The 20,960-nt window shown below is 37.2% G+C and overlaps 1 long non-coding RNA gene across 1 annotated transcript in view; it reads right to left on the reverse strand.

Annotated features, from left to right (window-relative positions):
* The window catches only part of LOC140148614 (uncharacterized), a 59,212-nt gene that overhangs the window by 30,201 nt on the left and 8,051 nt on the right, over positions 1-20,960 (reverse strand). The window contains exon 2 of the long non-coding RNA XR_011858505.1: positions 2,984-3,161. This is a non-coding gene — a long non-coding RNA (uncharacterized lncRNA). The remainder of the gene's footprint in view (positions 1-2,983; positions 3,162-20,960) is intronic.

A 20,960-nucleotide genomic window follows, 5' to 3' on the forward strand; every position in this document is an offset into this window, starting at 1 on the left:
GGTTTCAAGAAAGATACAATGGACTTAAATACATATATACCATGAAATTATGAGCTACTTTGTGTCCAGATTTCACTCATTATAAAGTGTAATAAATAAATAAATAAATAAATAAATAAATAAATAAATAAATAAATAAATAAACATGATGTGTTTTTAATAGACAGTTTTTGCCATGATTGATCCATCTATAAATTTCTTCTCTTGTTTTTACCTGTATGAATAAATCATTTCGCTTTGGAAAACGGACCGATGACATTCAAATCAATTACAAAATTGGCATTTTCTTTCAATTACCTGTACTTGATCTTATTTATTTTTTTCTTCAAATTTTATCATATTCTGTTATTGAATGGACAACTAACATGTGACCACTAAAGTGTTGACTCTGAATAAAGGGCAGGTCTTTTTGGACCAATTTCAAATTTAAAAAATAATAATAAGCAGATCAGAGGTTGTGCATCTGAAAATCCAATATTGTTACCAAAAACTGGGCTATTAATAATTAAAGGAAAAATATCACACCTTGGAAGAATCTAAAAGGTTATGTTTAAATGGTGGGAGGGGATGGGGTCTTCAAGAGCTACTCAATGGGTGTGATACAGGGTCTTGATGGTTGCGTAGGCTCTGTCCTAACTGCTGGGACTCTCGATACCTGTGATCTAAGATATCCTAACAATACCACTTCGCTCTTGCTATTGAAGGGTTGCAGCACCGATATGAATTACTAATTGAAGCACAATTCAATGACCGTATAGTCCAATAAATCCGTCACATTAATTAAATCTGTCCTTGTATTATTTTATAATGTCAAATCTTTTATTTATTCTATTCAGCATTTGAGATGTTTTCAATTAGATGTTGAACACAAGACTTTGTAACGGCAACTAAACAGTATTCATTGTGTGTTCGCGGACTACTCTTGGGATAGTATTAGAAGCAATTCAATACTGTCCACCACCAATTTGGACTAATCAAACCAGGCAGCAAATAATTACAAAGCAGCTAATTCAATCTAATTGAGTGTCATCAATTACCATGCCCGAATTAATTGATGTATTGTTTTACAAGCTCAGTCAAGTGCCAAGTTGTGCTCAGACTATGTGGACTGGATGAAATCATTCCCTCTGAAAAGCCCTGTTTCCTGTAAACATTGCGGATAGCATGGACTGGTTAGTGTCCTGAGACATGAATGTTACTTTGATTCTGGGTATTATTTACAGCTTTTTTATGCTATTATGTTAACTAAAATGTTACCTTGTCTCATGCATGAAGTCACTGAACTCGACTAGTGGCATGTTTCTATTGAGCATCCAGAAACTTTCCGGTGATTCTTTAGCTAGTTTAATGCTAGTACTGGATTGGAAATGCCTATTGGGATATGCTTTCTGGAAAATACCTGATAGTGACCGCATTAAGCCATTACGAGCTTTCTGGCTAAAGGTCACATACATGTGTACTTGTGCATGGACAATTAATAGCGATTTCCAATTTCTCCCAAGCGTGTAGGCATTCAGGCGGAACCATGTGTTTCTATTGAGATCAATCAAATTACTCCAGCATTATCCTACCTTCAATAGGATAAATTCCAGCACAAACTCACACCACTAATAGCAGATAAGGTATGATTTATATTGAGCAATACCTTCGTAACAAATAGGTCGCAATAGAAACACACAATATGGAAGTAGAGGACTGGCATATTAAGTCTTCATAATCACTACATTTGGAAATCCAGTTTGAATATCAAATTCAATACCTGAGTGACCATTCAGTATTAGTGGCTGATTTAGAAACATAACTGGCAGAGGAACCTTTAAAACATTCACTATGGATTATTACTTGTATCACATGTCAACATTTGAGGTCCTTTTCAAAAAGCTTTTAATATATGGTCACCTAACATGATGTTAATATCCTTGACACAAAAATACACTATAAAATGCATTATAGATCAATCATCTACTATAGGATGGATCTCCACGTTAATGACATGACAACCAAGACTATCCAAAAGCGAAGGATCTTTTTTGTTTCAAATCAAATTTCATTATCTGTCCAGTCATGGATTAGTTAGTTTTATGAACCTGAATACTGGATACAAATATTGGAAAACATCAACCACTTAATTGTTAACTTCAAAATGACATCAACTATACTGTTAAAACTTATCACAGAGTGCAAGACATGTTGTTTTGCTGTAAAGTGCTATTGTTGCAGGGATTCGCGGTCTTTGGGAATTGGGATACATGTGCAGATGAGGGATTATTATTTGCAGTGCAGTTGAAGGGAGTGGTACGGAAATGTGACATTCATTTTACCAGCTGATATCACTAATAACATGATTTATTGCGTTGTAAGTAAATGGATGGGTTTGTACAAACCATTAACAAATCTACTGATTAAATAATAAATAGATTGCTGGGTTAGATGACATCAAAAGCCTGAAATGGGTATGGATAGGGCTCAAATAAGTGACATCTCTGCACAGAAAGCACAGTTCAATGTGATTTAAGCATGATTAATCTTTGCTTATTTGAAACCCTGGGTAAGTACATATATGGGGTAGGTTTTCAAACCATCACAGGGAGTACTAAAATTTAAGACATCTTCAAGTACCGACTGAAATTATGATTAACATATCCACCATGCAAATTAGTAATTTAAGAGTTAAAAAAAATAACATGCCAACTAATTTAAGCTTGATTTTCAATGCTAAAACCACTGGATCAAATGCTGCTAGCCGAAAAAAAATATGACAACACGATATCGAATAATACCAATGAGCGAACAAAGGATCAAATGCACCAAGTAACCACCGGGCTCACGAGGCAACCAATCATGCTGTCCCCAATGACGACGACGACGATGTCAACTTGCAACAACGACAACAACAACATCAACAAAATGGCCGCCGTCATCGAAAACTTTAAAAGCCACCATCGTCATGGCGACAGGGATCCAGCATGCCAATTTACGATACCTGACCAACAATAGTGTCCTCTGTACGACCAATAGCCTCCAACCACCTTTCTCGTAGAATACTTGGCCGCTTTGGGACCCGATAAAAGTGACGGGGGTCGTCTGCTCCCTTGTAGCGCGAACGAAACTTGCAATTAGGAAAACCGCATGTTGTAGGCATGACTCGAAGACTGGCCTACCTGCAGAAATGGAAGAAAAAGACAAAATAAGAGAGAACGGTTAAGTAACACAGGCAAGTGGCAGTCGCGTAGCTGTACAGCATACATAATTACACACATCATGCTGATAACTATCTATTACTGTAAGGTGATTCACTTTTTTAACAGCAATTTATTTTCCATTATGGACACCTTACCATTATGCAACAGGAAGGCATGTATGGAAGTTGAATTTTGTTAGACAAAGTATGATTACATCTTATGAGATTATGACGGGAAAAAATCACCCTCATATTGCATTACCTATCATATACACGCTTATTTCATACAATGTAAACAATTAAATCCGTACAAAATGGTGATATATACCACTCTGAGTTAACTGTTTGCATACTGCTTAAACATGAGCAAGTTAGCCCTTTCAATGTTGACAAATTCTTTGCGTTAAAATTGAATTTAACAGTGACAATTGCATCAATGTCCAATGACTACGGACTCAACTGTCAAAATGGAATTACTTTCACTCAATTTATGTTCATTGACTGTCTAAAAGAAAAACATGAGCTTGATAAGATTCCAACATTCAGCTATGTTGTATACTATATTTATCAGAAGGTTAAAAATGTGGAACATTATAAGATCTTAGATAAATTTGGTATGAGTGGCATGGACATACATATTTGTACCAATGGGATCACAACATACGCATTCATTCATGTGATTTTGTTTGTTTGTTTGTTTTCCGGTCGTTCCAGGGGGACACATGCTTCTAAAGGTGTATCCTTCGTGTAAGAGAATACCAAACAAATCCCAACTTTAATCCTAACCCTAATCCTTACCCTAACCCTTACCCTAACCCTAATTCCTAACCCTAATCCTGTTAGTATTTCGTGCTCCTTACACTAAGGATAAACCCATGCTGGTGTCCTAATTCACTGGTGTGTCCAGGATCTGTTCCTGCAGGGGGCTCAGGGGCTTTCAGAGTTATGGCTTAATGGATAAAATCGCCAAAAAACAGCTGATTTTACATGATTTTTAACAAAGTGCGGGGCATCAGCCCCCAAAGCCCCCTCCCTGGACACCCCACTGTAATTTGTTCAAAATATTACATCAAGTGCCTCTACCATCTTAAAATGCCACATTCTGTGTTTACCAATATAATGTCCAGTAAATTTCCGTTGGATTTTCATAATGCTGTATGTAGATCAAATACATGTATGTTGTACAAAAACATCATTCAATAAGCAATTAAGAATTCCAAAACTTTGACCAGTATTTGGCTGTCCTTATTCAGATTGATAGATCGATTAGCCTGATGATATTTCGTAAATTAACTAAAAGTGTTTGGATTTGAAAGTACTGAAAACGGAAGATAAAAAGCATACAATGTACATTTGTATTGATCTTACAGATGCATAATACATCATGACTACATTAGAATAGTGGGTCACATAGTTAACCCTCTCAATTTGCTGGGGTGGTTGGAGAAGAAGAAAGCAGTTGAATAATGCAAGCATACCACAACAAGAATGAACAGTTCAAACCATTACCATGTTCTATCAAAATTGCAAATAGGCAATGTTGTTGCTATCAAAACTGAATAATAATTTTGGTGGGGTGGGGTGGGGGCAGAAGAACCCCAGGCGTCCCTCCTCCAAACATTTTTGGGAAAATTCATAATTTTAAGGTAAAATTCATAAGGTGTAATTCATAATAGAAAGATACATACATGCATTTCAAAAGCTCCTGCACCCACCCCTTCACTCAGCGTTTTGCATCTCAAGAGTTTGAACATTACAATGTAGCCTACTATCATTTTTGTTCTTTTTCATGATTCAATTCTGGTATAAATCCCTTCACCATTGCCAACATAGAACTGGTTCCAAATTCCTTGCACCCAGGAGAATGGGGTGCACAGGAAACACTGAGCAAGTACATGCCAACACAAAGATATTTTTATTTCTCAATTTCAGTTTGCTGTTGCAGTTTGCCTAAACGTTGAAGGCTCATCATGTCAAGTATAGGCCCAAGTTAATTTGCCAAAAAAAACACCTGAACTTTTTCTCGGAAATGACTCCCAGGGAAAATTCACATCTTTTCATCATACTCGATCAACCCCCAAAAAGGAATTAAAAAATCACACCAGTCATGATTTGGTTGCACCTCTTGCAAAATGTACATTCAATCTCAGCTAGTTGGCTCGTGCTGACAACCTCATTCACGGGGCATGCATCAACAAGCAGTCTTTCACATCAATTTTTCATCCAATTATTATCATCATTTTTTATTCTGCCCCAATTACCATAATGACATGAAAAGTACTGAATTTTGCATTTTATTACTCACTAATAATATAAAATTTATGAAAATAAATTCAACTGAATCAGTCAACAGTTATTTGCGAGTTGGACTTGCATGTTTGTCAATTTGCAGGTTCATAGTTTTAGCTTCAGTTTTGGACAGCAAGGTGTGTTTTAGGCCCTTCGCAATTAATTTTGAGTTTACTGTTTCCGCCTGCATCAAGAATTTAGAATTGCAAAATATTTAATTATTTGATTTTTATTTGGCTCTGTTTTAAAAATGACATTTTAATTACATTAATTTGCTACTTTCTTACTTTGATCATCTTAACTATGATGCTGAACAAACAAAGAACCCCTCTGCATTATTATACAAATATTGACTGCTATGAGGGGCATGATTAAAATTATAGGCTCAAGGTGATCTGAAATCCATGCTATGGTTTTGAGATCACTGCGGGCCTTTAATTTTAACCATGACTCGAATAAAGCAGTCAATGTTTGTTTTATATAATATCTTATATAAGATTCGGCCATTATCGTAACATTTCTTCTTGTATTATTTACTGCTGTTTACTTTCCGTGTTTTTGTACCATTACCAATTACAACCCAAACCAATTACAACCCAACCAACTTTGTCCCAAAATCTATAGGCCCTATAGGAGGTATCCATTATGTATAAAATCAACCATAATTGCAATATAATTAAATCCACAAAATGTACTGTTCACATTGATCACTCGTTTCAAAATAAAGAGAATAAATAAGTAATTAAAAGTTACCTCATGCCTTTGTAAAATCTTAAACAATAAACTAATAATTTGTGAAGGGCCTTATGTGTTGAAAGTGTGCATGTGCATGTGTAGTGTAGTGTGTACTGTATTTTCTAATTGTTCCTTTTACAGGGTACAATAACACACTTAGGCCTACATAATTCATTGTACATAGACAAAATGAATATTATGCCCTGAACATTTGAGGCCTTTAGCAAGGGCCCCTAAGCCTCAACTTCATCAATATTGATCATCTGGGGTTTGGCTAAATAATACATTAAAACATTGTGATTTAGTATCTTACCAGAATAATAATAGTAAATTATCTTAAGCCTAACACTTAGAGACATGAAATAAAATCAGAAATACACATGAATGATTCTTACACAGAGTTTCCCATACCAGGTCTGCTTTTTTAATTAAGCTAAACTGATCAATTGTTAACAAAGCTTTAAAAATTGCAGTATTCAACAAAGACATAATTTACCAATAAATATAATATGATAAATATAATGCAGGTTCTATCTATCACCTACAGATATAGTCAAACAAAGTAATAACTGATATTAAACTACATATTAGGCTGACCTTATTCCCAGACAACATGGCTGATGAACCTTGCCAATAACAAGGTTGACAATGACATGATTGCAGTTGCACACACATTCATTCAGTATATAACCATGATAACTACACGTACTAGGGCTGAGTAAGCTTACTCTCATCACCAAGTGCTTGGTTCAGGTCAACAACATGCATGTAGGCCTAAGGCTCCCTCCCACCATGCACAACAAATACCATTGATAAATCTCAACGAACATGACCAATTGAACTTAAACCTTGTATTGTATAATAGATTTCTAGGCTTTTCATGCGTGTATAAATTTGGAATACAAAGTTTGTGAACTCAAGCATGCACATTCTTGAGTTTCAGGTACATCAAGTTGGCATGTTTGTGAACCTGGGACTGCCGGACATGTATTCAAACAAAATTACACTAAATGTAGGACCTGTATGTATGGTAATCTCAAACATGCGATGATTGGGTCCATTGTCATACTGAAGCTAACAATAGCAATAAATAATGTAGCTATGCTATTTGCATTGTTTATGACAAGTTACAAATTAGTTGATGTCTAGCAAGCCTATTTTCTGGAGGGTCTTTTTCATATAACAGACCTGGTATGTGCCTGTTAAACCAGCTTATACCTAATGACCCCATTCTTTTACCAGGCATGAGAATGATTACCCATGAAAAAGCCTGAAAAAGTGTGTGAAATTGGGCTAAAAAGGCCAAAAACGGGCTGAAATTAAAAGAAAGTGCGGAAATTTGGACAACAAAAAAGCCTGAATTCAGGCTTAAACCTGAAAATTCTCATGCCTGTTTTACCCTATATTACCCAAAGACCACACTTGATTTTATTTCCTGCTCCCAATGACCCCCATTTTACAGTCTTGTATTGATGGCCCCATATTTCCAGGTTTTGTACTGAATGACCCCTTGTTTCATAGATTATATTTTACCTTTGAGGAATGGTAGACACATGGCACATACCCGGCACATGTGCCCACCCCCTGTCTATTTTCTTAATATTCTTTTGTTTCTGCATACATTTACAATGCTCTTTACCATGTTTACAATGTATGTTATTTATAATTATGTGAATTTCATACATGTATGTGTACTACAGTATGCAAGTCCTGAAATCAAATCTCCCAAAAACATGATAGATCATTATTTAGATGGAATGGGAGAGGTGGGTGTACCAATGTATAATATTGAATAATTGATTATTGCCACTATCAGGCAACCAAAAGCACAACCCCAGGTAGTACAACATACCTATTCATGTTTAATGTACCTGGGTAAATCAAACAATCCTGGGAATTTTTATTTTGGTATTCAGAGTAAGCCAGATTGCACTGCTTTTGTATTGTCTCTTAAATGCACCGGCATCAAAGACAATCACATAAATGATAGCACGTAGACCAACGATTCAAGGTCACACAGCCCCACCCTTTTAAAAACAATTTTTGGGTGTTGTTACATGTATGCAATGCACACAAATACTTGATGTGCTTGAACTCATCCGTGCGAATTTACCTTTATTTCAGTTCAAAAATATAAATAATTTTGAATTCCATGCAGTGCAGCACATTATCTTCCGCTTTCTGTTATTAGTACAAATTTTTATTGGGGGAAAAAAACTGTAGTACAGTGTGCTGATCTGACAAATCATATTGATGCAATATTGTGCATCTCTCCAAAGCCAAGGTAACATGTTACCATTTTAATAAGGCAACTTCATGATCACAATTACAGTATCTTGTCCTAAATTTTCTGCTGTCCTCCAAACAATAATCAAGTAGAATTTTTATTAAATGCCTAATAATTGAAATGATCCAAGCCTACATAGCCTACATGGATTATGAACAAAAAAATTGTGGACTTGTACTCAAGTACAAAAAGATATTATTTATCACAGGCTCTGAATATTAAGTAACATTGGCAAGATAGATGATAGGTCACAGAAATAAATAAGGTCTCTAACATAGAATTAACAATCTCATGTTTCTTCAAGGATGCACAAAGGCAAAAAATGACTAAAAATTGTTTGAAAAAAACAAACAAAAAACAGGATTATGTTCTGTCAACTTCTGTGTTCTATTCTTTTCCACAACACAAGAGGTCAAAAATCTGGATCAAGTGAAAATTGTCCTCCCTGGTTTTTATGCTAACTTCATTAGGTAGGTTTATTCCTTCAAAAAAATACGAAAAATTGTGTGATACTTCACTTCACAAGATGGTGCCTTAACAGTCAATATTTTAAATCTCAACACTTGACAAAAAAATCCCATCCTTCCCACACTCTACCGGAGCTCCCTAATGTTTTCAGATATTTTATGCCAGCTTTACAGGATGTTTTTTGGACAGGATTTCTGCCAAGGAAGCTTGGAATTATAACAGCCAAGTTTTAAATTAGTAAAGTTGCCACTTCAGCATGTGAACATATTCCACACTGTTTCATCATATCTAAAAATAAAACAATTTGGACTTGATACCAACAGAAGCAAGATACCATAGCTTACACACACTTAAGATTCACCAATTAGCTCATCAGAATTCTTGATCCTATAAAGTCTGAAGAGCTGATCACCACTAGATCTACATTTAGGAGATCTCCAATCATTTTTATCTTCATTCTCCATAGCCGACACCTGTATGATTCCAAACAAGTACAGAGTAATGCTGATTCAAAACCAAAATGGCCGAAGTGCCTCGTTCTCAGAAAATGGCACCAAGTGCCTCTTCCTCCGAGGCAGAGCCAAGGGGGAAGCAAGGGGGTAAACTGCCCCTGTGAGAAGTCGTGCCCCCTCTTGCCCCATTGTGCGATACTAGTCACCCTGATATAAGCTTTTTAGGCCTTTTTTTTGCCCATTTTAAAATATTTTCATCAAAGTCCCCCTTGCCCACCCTCTGAAAAAATGCTGGCTATGCTACTGCACTTTCTTAAATCTGATATGTACCATTTGGAAAAATATGGAAATATTATACAAATATATACTGCCATGAGAGGTTCTGGTTAAAACTATGGGCCGGTGAGATCAATAGTACTATTTTCCTGAGGCGCAGCCCGAAGGAAAATAGTATTAATTGATCTCAACGAGGGACCATAGTTTTAACCAGAACTTTCAATAAAGGCAGTATATATTTGTTTTATATACTTCATTAATATGTTCTTTGTTCATTGATTTGTTAAAAGAAAATTATTTGACGTTTTGACTCTCCCGCTTCTATCCTGAGTGAACAGCACGGCTAATTAAGCACAACCTACCCTTCAAAAAATCAAATAGCCTAAAATCGGGCTAACCTAGGCCTGCTAAGAATACGCGATTTTGGAGGCCAAAAAACGCACCCCGATTTCCCAAAAAACGCAAAAATTAAGAAAATTAACAAATTAAAAAAATTAAAAATTGCGTTTAAAAAAAAATATTTTCCGGATTTAGAGAGTCCCTTGACCTAGAGTGAGGTACTGCAATCATTTGTGGTTGATTTAAAAAAAATTGGAAAAAAGATACAAAAAAATTACAAGTTTGTATCCAAATGGGACCGATTTGTAACTTGTGTTCACTGCATAGTCTATTGAAGATATAAAAATGCATTGGTTTTGTACACAAGTCTATATCTTAGATAGATTTTGAAGTGAACACAAGTTACAAATTGGTCCCATTTGGATACAAACTTTAATTTTTTTGTATCTTTTTTCCAATTTTTTTTTTTTTTTAATTTTCTTTTTTAATGATGGTAGCACTTGATGTTAGGTCCAGGGACTCTCCAAATCCATGAAAAAAATTTTTTATTTTTTTTAGATTTTTTCAAAAATGTCAAAAAAACACAATTTGAGCCAAAATACGCAAATTGCGGCGCAAATAACGCAATTGCGTATTCTTAGTAGCCCTAGGCTAACCAATTACAGCAGCGCCGGTGACGCTTCTATGGCAGTTTCAGCGTCGTGAACTGTTCGTCGCATCGAATGCGCGCACGCTTGAAGGCATGGTCAAAAGTACTATTTACGGCTTGGAGGTACTATTTACGGCTCATCCGGGACATTGAAAATACTATTTACGGCTTAGAGGTACTATTTACGGATAGGAGTACTGATGGTAGAACTATTTTTGGTCATGTGATCCACTTTTAACCAATCAATGAACAAGAATATATTAATGAAGTATATAATATAAGTTACCCCCTTCTTGTTCCCGAAATATGGGAAAATTTCCTGTTCTAGTGCCATATTCCATGAAGCCAAGGCATGAGGGCAATATGTCTGAATGGAATAAGCCACCAAACTGTAAATATTTTTTATATTTCATGAGAACAAACCTGTAACTATAATATCCTTTAGTGAACATCCTGACTTGTTGGAAAACTTTAGAGAAGGATTTGAAAGTTAGGTAATCTTACTGGAAGTAATCCAAAAATGTAACATTTTCCTTGATTTTAGTAACAATGCAGCCATGCCATGGGTGAAGTACAACTCAAGCCACTTAGGATACCACACACATGGTACATCAGCCTTTGCACTGGCAGAATAAAGTTCTCTCCCATATAAATTCTATCTTTCTTTCAGGACCAGTTTCAATTCATATTCTACGTATCATTTATTTTACACAGGTACACTTTCATGATTACAGTAAAAAGAAATGATTGAAAATGAATTACACTCCTTCACTATCTATGCAGCAATTGACAATATTTAGTGCCTCACTTTTGTCTTCTCATGGACTTTACTTTTAACATTTCAGTTGTCATACCCACAAGCCACAAGGTCTCTGAACTTTCTTACCATTATCTGGCCCCACCATCGTATCATCCTCCTAGTCCTCTATTTCATTCAGATAACAACACTGTCACCTACAATCACACATCTGTGCTTACACCCAATTCCTGTAAGTTACATAGGCCCCAAACAAGAACTTGGAAAAGTCAACATGTTGTGTTTGAAACCATTCCAATTGGTCTTAGGCTTTTAGCTACAGGCAGTGCAAGAAAGCAAAAATGTGGTTAACTTTGCCAATCCCAACTCATTTGTACTTTACAACTAAACATTTCAGTAGAATTGCCATATAGTTATACACTAACCACAAAAGTAACACCCCAAAATACCCCATATAAACCAACAGTGATGAAACTGATGGCAGCGCTTATATCAAACCAGTCATCGTCATCGACCCGTCCTCCGCATACCTGAACATTTTTCTTACAAACCCCTCCACTATATGCAACAATTTTCACTGGAGTATTACATATACCTGGATGACTAGTAATACAAAATACCTCTCCCTTGAGTTGGCTTTCATTTTACCTCGCTTCCCACAGAATTTGCCCCCCAGCTACAAAAAAAATATTGTAGAAGGATAAAAACTGCCAGCTAGAGCTGGAGTCGTTCGTGTAAAGCCAGAGCTGGCTGTACAGGGGAGAGGTTATTGTCGTATATGAGTTGGCTGGCTCCAATAGGCTATTGAATGACTAGGGTTCATCGTCCAGCCCAGGCCTGTTGCTTTTTTATGCCATATTAGATCTTTTCTGCCAATTCCCATTTATCTAATGTTTAAGAGCATCCCATTTTGGATGTTAAATACTGATTTGTTTGACTTAAGGGACATACGTGTGGCGTATCTGTGGTTTAATGAAAACTACCAAATTACAGTATTGATTTAATCCAATTAGATCTGAAGATGCTGTCAGATCTGGTGCATACTATAAGATAATCTAACACTTCGTATATATAGCTGTATAAAAGCATTGTCAAATGGCTCGCTGGTAATCAAATAACACAACCTGTGGGATGATCAATGTTGCATGTAGTTTTTCCCAGATGCAAAGTTTGGCAGGAAATATTTTCCACCATTGCATGTACATACTGTATATTGTACTGTAATTTGAAATTAAAGGTGTGCATGACCCAATTGACAGCCTCATATCCCCCTCCTTTTACCCCATCAATATGCACATTTTAGTACGCTGAAAGTTCATAAATATTTTTCTCTTTAACCCAAGTAGGTCTGATATGTTTGATTGTTTGTTTCTAGCCGGTATGAACAAAAAACGTGGTGTTTGGGGTTGTATGTATACCATATCAGCTGGGCCAGTGTGATATTTTGCTTCTAGAATTCATACTGCAAGAGAAATTTAATTTGAAACTTGGAATGATTGTTTGAGTGATGGGCCTGGCATTTGCTGCCAAATGAGGATTCACACAATGTTTGTTATAAATGAAGACACATTTACAGTGGGGACACTGAATTTTGGTATGACTGCGATCGATGGACTACGAATGACATCATTTGATATGAAAAATCAAAATGCATATGTGCCCAGCTGCCCATACTATAACATGTCCCCAGATTGGCCAAAGGAACCTGGAGCATAAATCCCATAGACGGGTAGAAAAAGTTAAGTCCTCAGTTTGAGGGTGTGGCCGGTGTATTCCAAAATGACTATTCTGTACATGTAGTAGGGGTAGGGGTGTGTGTGTGGGGATGGACATATGTTCTTGGAAGTGACATAAAGTGCAAAATAGGGTATACCACAAACACACACCCCCATATACATGTACTCCTGTTCTATCCTTCGGAGGCAGTGTGTCGAATACACAATATCAATCCGAGGACATTTTTGATCAGAAACATATTGAATTTCCAAAGCCAACATTTCAATGTTGGTTTCTTTGGAAAGGTGGTGATACAAAGACCTGTGTGTCAGGGGGTAAAGACTTGCAACTGTGCACTTTGATTTGACATTTTACTGCCAAAATCGGGACACATCTGCAACATGCCTAACATCTATTTCAGCTTGTGTAACTTATAGTCTGCGAGTGATAAACAATGGCACCCTTTGTGGGCGGCCATTTTGTATTGCATGTGTGCCTTTTTGAATCGTTTTTGTCACTGTTTCGGTCCGAAAATGTCAACAAATGGCAATGGCTTGGTAATAAATGTAGGCTGTAATGGAACCTAAATCTCAGAATGGTATCGGTATGGTAATAAAATACTCAGCAGAGCTCTTGTCTTGTCACATACGAGATCAAAGAGGATAAGGGGTGATGATTAGCGGTGAGGCGCCAAATGGCGATCACACCATCCGGTGATGGTAAATCATCCTGTGTACAGAGTCTGGGGAGTGGGGACGCACCTGCAACCAAGGACATCTATAGTTATCGGAATCAGCCAAAATTATTCGCTGCTTAAACCAATGTATCTATGTTTGATAAGATGGGGGAATCCCCTTGGAATGTAAAAGGTCAGGTGTACAATGGGTCCATGGATGGTTGGGTATTTTCTAGTCATTACAAGCAGGGGTGTGTGTGTAATTGCAGATGTGCATATAATAGGAACTGTACATGGATGCCTGCAGTTCCCTGACACTGTTTATCCAAAATCAGCATATTAAATTACAAACTTATTATCCGTTGACCGTGTAATTTACCGGTGCAAGGGTTAGGTCCACATTGGAGTCCACAGTAAGGTAAATAAAACTCACATGTGTAGGTCCCCAATTGGATACTCAAAAGGGTGGATCAATAATTTGAGATCCACGTTGTCAGTGTTTATACATAAGAGTATGTTTGTAAAAACACTGGCAAATGAGGACACACTTGCGAGAAATTGAGATCTGTGTACCAGCGAGCGCAAAGGAACCATGGCCAACAGTGGATTCTGGACAGTATAAAAACAAAAACACATTATTTATATATCATTATAGTTGGAGGTGTAGGGTCCATCTGTACTTGAATGGTATTATAGTGCTATTGAACATCAGATTCTATCTCTACATGGGGGACCTCAAGTAGAATTCCCCGCTTGAATTTTCACTTGAATCAAGCAATGCTTTCCCCTTCCCCCTACAATACACCAGACTAATATGACACATGGCATACAATGTTACACAATGTGCAATTGAGATGTGCTCTTGACTAGATGAATTCATTATTTCAGTGCCGACCAGTGAGGGCAGTGTGTTGTGTGTCAATGTAATCTAGGCAGCTCTCAGGCAGCCAGTCGGCCAGCCAGCCTGCCAATTGTTGTCATCAACACACACCAGCATCTCAAAGTTGCCTTGCAATACTGTGCAGTGAGCCAACACTGGCTGATTTTTTTTCTCTTATTGCGACAATGTCCAAAGTGATCAGTGTCCGCACACATGTACATCTAACAGCAACAGAGTTATTAATACGATTTTAGTATGCAAGTAATCATTTCAACTGTTGGGTACAATTTAACCGGTATCTGCCATTTCAAACCAACATACATATTGAGGGTCACAGATTGGATAAAAGCATAAATGCTACAATCAAAGCTTACATGTAACTCAGATTCAATTCATAAATGCTACAAACAAAGCTAATAAATTCAGATAAAATTTTACATTTTCTTTTTTCACTTAAAAATAGCATTCTATATTTCTCTCTCTCTCCTCCTCCTCCTCTCTCCAGAACCACTGCACATACCATTCTATTGTGGAATTCCAAGTACATGTACATAATTTGTACTCCTCTTCACCAAAAAAACAAACTTAAAATGCCTTTGCATCTGACTAACTGGCAGAAAACACCCCTGTAACCACTTAGCATACCGTATGTATAAAACCAGGATCCATTGAAACCTTATTACACACACTATTAACCATTTTTGGTGTGTGCACTATTTATGAGTCGGATAGTGACGAATAGAATGGTGAATACCCATCACAGCTAATACTGAAATATTTATGCCAGAAAATTATGCACTGGGCGCGTTCTCCCTCACTACTGCACTACTCGGTATTGGCATAAGAGAGCAGGAAAAAGTGGAGAACTACTTGGCCCAACTCCATCCATACGCTTGCGAGTCAGCTTTTGCAAGTGCAAGGGTGATGACACTGGAGTGGATTTTTTTGCCATGTATATGCACGTGACTCCAACCAAACCTTAGAAGATGGGGCCCTAATGGAATTTCTTCTCGTCCAATCTTGCTTAATGATTCTGGGTCCACGGAGCTGGAATCCCCAACGGCAAGTGTGAATCAACCATTTGCCATGTGCAATGAAGCCTTCACTAGCTTGTTGTTACAGTGCGTTCACAAGAAATCAGTGTCGTATCGCATCATATTAATTTGATTTTATCATACATATAATTATTACTAAATGGTACTGCATGATTGCCATTATACAGATTTATATACAAAATTAAGTATGCATGCATACAAAATTGCATGTGTATTACATACATTATCATCAATGCTCATAATTATTGAACCTTTTTTTCTGAAATAAACTACAACAGCTACCATGCCAAGGCTGGGTCGCAGTAATCCAATAAATGCTGTGTCCACACACGATTTATTCACTAAACCATTCACGGAAACATTAGCTGTTCCTTAATAGCTGTTATTTTGCTTGTAAGTGCATTTAACCACATGATTTCCTATCATCACTAAATTAATGTGATGTTACCATCATATCATGTATTCTGATTTGCTTAAAGATTGTTGTTGTGGGAATGGGTACCCACCCAAACATCGTAATCTATCCACCCAATCCATCAAAAGAGACGGGTTAGTGTTGTAGAAGGGGAGGGGATAACTAACAAGCTCATCAGTATATTGCAAGTTGCCTTTTCTCTCTCTCTCTCCCTCTCTGTAATGTCAAAATCACCCATTCATCTCGGGTGTACTCTGAACACTATTAATGCCTAATACACATCTCTGGCAGGTGTTTGTCCTCCGGCACTCTACTGGAAGAATTGCAATGCCGATTGCTTATTACTTCAGGGGGTAACGGACAGCAACCGTCTGAATGATGAGCTGCAGCGGGCCTTGGGGCTGTACCAGGGTAGTAAGGCAGAATTGGTAAATAGGCTGGGATGGGACAAATGCATAATTTGGAATTAGTGTGCGTGCTTGAGTTCGTCAAGCCAAAGGGAAAGTGGATTTGTAAAATGTGCAACAGGCTTTCAGGAAGTTAACCTACCAGTTGAATGGTCTCTCCATCAGTTGACTTTTCTTTTACATTCTCTCTCTCTCTCTTTTCCTCTCTTTCTCTCCTCTATCATTCTCTTTTTTCTTTCTCCCTCCTGAGCATCTTTCTTCTTGGGTGGTAAATACTTCCAAAACATGTCTCATTTTATTTTTGTACCTAGAGTCAAAAGTCAAAGATTAAATACGACAAACCTAACAAACGAAAAGGTACAGAAATAAACTTACAATAGTAAAAAAAATGGTGTTAAAAGGGAAGTGCAGGCTACAACAGTATTTAAGCCTAGGAATATTTGTAATTGTATGTGCATAATCCACCTTTACTGACTGTGAAATATTTTTTGCGCAATTTTAATATTTTACACCGCCAAAATTATGAGCCATTGCATTTGGAATGGTTTTACTTTTGGGCAGTCTGATTGTAACACATGGTGTTTTTCTACATCACACTGAATCCCAATGCCCAAACGTTCTAATTGTTGAGTTACCAGCAATATTCTTGAAGTACATGTATGTGTATCATTCTGGCCCATAGATAGAACAGTTCTATCTACAAAACTTCTGGGGTGGACAGCCATTTAGGCCCTAATTGCTGCCAATCACATTTACATTCTAGATACAAAAAATAATTAAAAATGTAAGTACAGATGTTTGAATCAATATCTCAGTTGCTTGATCTGCACCATACACATGTACAAATAGTACTTCTTTTGTTCTCCTTCACCAATGTTAGATTTAAAGGCTTCCAAACTCTTTGTTATATGCCTTCATTTGGTTGAACAAAGGAGTCCAAGGACCAGTCATCTAAAATGCAAATTGATCAATATTTCACATGCTGAAACATCTTTTATTTTTTTATCCAATTATTATAAACAACAAAATATCTAAAACACAGTGAAAACTCAGTCCAACAGTTGTGGCTAGTCTATGTACAAAATCTACAGATTCCATGAATATAGTGAGTTTGCACATATCGCATCCCGGGATCGCATCATTCCACTGAACATATCATGCTAGCATGAAACATGTCCTTGGTATAAGCTTTACTTAGATCTTGTGTATTGGGGTGCTTGGAAATATTTCAGTTGCCATAGTAACATATTGTAAGTGGGAATAAACAAAGTGGGAGTATGATGAGAGCCCTTACAAATACTTGAAACCACTTTCATTTGCAATTATTGCTGTATGACAATGACAAAACTTTAACCCTGCAATTGTTAATGCCCCACCCCACTGAAGGGGTGGCACCCTGTCTGTGGTATTTTGTAGGGTTAGGGTTTGCGGAAGAGGAGGGTGGTCGGTGTGCATGCATCATTGGAATGGCAAGAGGCACAAAAGAGAGGGCTGGTTGTCAGTTATGCCATGGGCAGATGAATATATTAATTTTTTATAGTGTCATTGTACATTTGAGACCAATTTGACAGTTTTTTTAAATGATATCTTCAGAAATATATTGATTTGGAAGTTTATATTTTCAATATGTTTTTGAGAAAAATAGGGTCTTTTTTATTTGATATCAATATATTACATGATCATGATGTTATCATTACGGTATGTTAAAATAAAAACACTGTAGACTACCAGTATCACGCTGCATAAATTTTAGTAATTCCATTAGGAAAATTATTTACATTTTATAGAAACATTTACATGTTCTTTTCGCATGAATGCCTGTTGGGACGGCATTTTATGTAGAATACAAAAGTTTTCAAGAATTCAATTTTCCAAATATATCGGTCACCTTTCTTAAGTCAACAAATTAATTCATAAAGGCAAAAATTGATCGGGAAGTGCAGGAAGTCCTAGATGTACTGTTTGATTTGATCTCAAGTATGAGAAATTATGCTAATGATCGTAACACAGGTCTGCTAGTAAACAATGCAATATTAAATGGGTTAAAATTAGGACTTTGGACTGAAACATAAGTTTCACCTGATACCAAACTTTACATTTTGATGGGGTCAACTAAAGTGGATATGAGGCTGTCAATTGGGTCACCTGCCTGTAAATAGATAAACTGCGTTTTTAGTTACACATCTTTAACCCTAACACCCAACCCTGCTTTTTTGCTATCGGAAGTTAAAGAAAACAATGGAGCGAAGATGAACAAAGAAGTCACTTGGCACCCCGGGATTCGAAGCTTAGATTAGACCCCTCGCATGCCAAGCACACAATCACCAACAGGTAGCAACACATTGATTCCGTGAGCAGTGGCAGGGCTACGAGGGGGGCAGGCAAGGGGGGCATTCCCCCATATTTTTCTTTCCCCAGTTTCCCCGCCCCCACTTTTGAGGAAAATACCCAAAAAATTACGTAAATTTCCACTTTTTGCGGCAATTTTGCGCATCATTTGTCAATTTTGTCCCCTAAAATTCACTTCCTCCCCAATACCCCACCCCGAAAAAATTCCTGGTGCCTTCACTTTTTGTGAGCATGTAGCACTGGGATTCACGCATCAGTGGTTTTAATCGTGGTATTTATGGGTGTTAGGGTTAATTTATGTTTTTATTGTACAGTGTAATGATCTTATATCATCTCTGTAATCGAACCATATTTCTCACATACCTTGCACGAGTACAGATAAGTGCCACTAGTACACAACCCCCCCTTTTTTTTTTTTTTTTTTGCACTTTGTGAACAAATGGGAAAAAAATTGGACAAAGTGTTATGCAAAATGAAGGGGCAATTCTTCTTGTTCTATCGGTGGCATCGGTATCAACGTAGCTTACATGCTTTTAAAGGTAGAAGCTAAAAAGTGGTCCATCACTGATGTACCACATTTGGCTTCTACATGTCTTTAACAGCATGTGTTTGACACCCGAGGGGTCTTACGGTTTGAATCCCGGGGGTGCCTGTGAAACCCAAAATGTAACCTTTGACCTCTTTGCTTTTTTACTTAAAAACCAATACTTTTTCTGAATTGTTTTGACCAGAGGAATAATTTGCTGTTGTTTTGAATTTAAGATTTGATCAAGTTTGAAATGTGACCCCTGTATGACCATTTGATAGGGATAACCCTTTTTGGAGCAAGGTGCATTTTTGCCACAAGTTATAACTTGGTTCCAAGCCTTTTAGGGATGCACCATTAGATTCTCAAGGGGGGCATGGGAGGCAGAATTTTTTTTTTTTTGCCGCCAAAGGTGGCAGAATTTTTTTTTCGCTGCCTTCATGACAAAGTTTTTTTTTTTTTTTCAATTTTAATGTATACCTTTATACAGAGTTGGGTGGGGGAAAATTTTTTTTTTACTCATCAGTGAGGCAATGTTTTTTTTGTCTCACTAGTGGGCTAAGTTTTTTTCTTCAAAAACTCCCATGGCCCCCCCTGAAATCGAATGGTGCGCCTTACAAAATGCATGGCATGTGAACACCATACTCTTTGCAAATGGACTATTTTATCCTTCTTGGTTCAAAATATATTACGCTGTTAACAGCAAAACAACAGGCGCATGCATGCATCCCATGTATAATGCACACTTTCGTTGGCCGGGCCAGTGAAATACCTGTGACTACCGTTTTGTGATCTTGTGTTTGACACCCGAGAGGTCTAAGGTTCAAATCCCGGGGGTGCAACTGCCAAGTAGCTCTTTTTTCTTTATCGTAGACTGTCCTTTTTCATTCAGGCTTGGACTTTCCTTTCCGACAGCCAAATACCACTTTTAGCATAATAGCATTAGGGTTTACCCCGGTTAACGCGGCTGTGTACTCTAGACATTGTTTCTTTCGCGAAATTGAGCTTTTTTGAAATAAATTTACTTTGTTATGTTTTTTATAAATACAAGGAAAGAAAATCCAGATTTGTTAACTCCAACTGCTCTACTTGATTTTATTTCACTATTTCCGCAATTTAAAAGGAAAGAAAATCTTTGTTGTACCATCGGGTATACGCTGGCAGAACAACGCATCGCGTTTGTAGACGCCGCAATTTGTTAACGCGCGAGATCGCTACACATACATAGCAACGCTTATCTGCATGCGCGGCGCATCTTATGGAAGCACCACGGAAGCACTGATTTCATAAAACCTAGCGGTCAAATGGCTCCGTTTTAGCTGATAAAATGTGAATTTTTTCAAGTTCTTTCCCCGGATTTAAACATCAAGATATGAATAGATTTCGCCCAAACTTCTCAAGGGGATGTTCACGTAATGTAAGGTAGAAAAACAAGAACTGCCGCATTCTCCTGTGAGCTTCGATCAAAGTGCAAAATGTGACCACTTTAAACTTCAACGGCCT

Source organism: Amphiura filiformis, chromosome 3, assembly GCF_039555335.1.
Source record: "Amphiura filiformis chromosome 3, Afil_fr2py, whole genome shotgun sequence".
Taxonomy (NCBI): domain Eukaryota; kingdom Metazoa; phylum Echinodermata; class Ophiuroidea; order Amphilepidida; family Amphiuridae; genus Amphiura; species Amphiura filiformis.